Below are 460 nucleotides of genomic sequence, written 5' to 3' on the forward strand. Positions count from 1 at the left end.
GTTGCCCAGGTTGGAGTGCAGTGGTGCAATCTCGGCTCACTGCAGCCTCTGTCTCCTGGGTTCAAGTGATTCTCGTGCCTCAGCCTCCCAAGTAGTTGGGATTATAGGCACGTGCCGCTGTGCCCAGCTCATTTTTGCATTTTTGTAGTGACAGGGTTTCACCACGTGGCCCAGGCTGGTCTTGAACTCCTGACCTCAGGTGATCCACCTGCCTCGGTCTCCCAAAGTGCTAAGATTATAGGTGTGAACCACCACGCCCGGCCACACAAGCCAGTTTTTTTGTTGTTTTTGAAACGTGGTCTTGCTCTGTTCCCCAGACTGGAGTGCAGTGGCACAACCACGGCTCACTGCAGCCACATCCTTCCGAGCTTAAGGGATCCTCCCACCTCAGCCTCCCGAGTAGCTGGGACTACAGGCATGCACCACCACACCCAGCTAATTTTTAAATTTATTTTATTTA

Source organism: Mandrillus leucophaeus, unplaced genomic scaffold, assembly GCF_000951045.1.
Source record: "Mandrillus leucophaeus isolate KB7577 unplaced genomic scaffold, Mleu.le_1.0 Scaffold215, whole genome shotgun sequence".
Lineage (NCBI taxonomy): Eukaryota > Metazoa > Chordata > Mammalia > Primates > Cercopithecidae > Mandrillus > Mandrillus leucophaeus.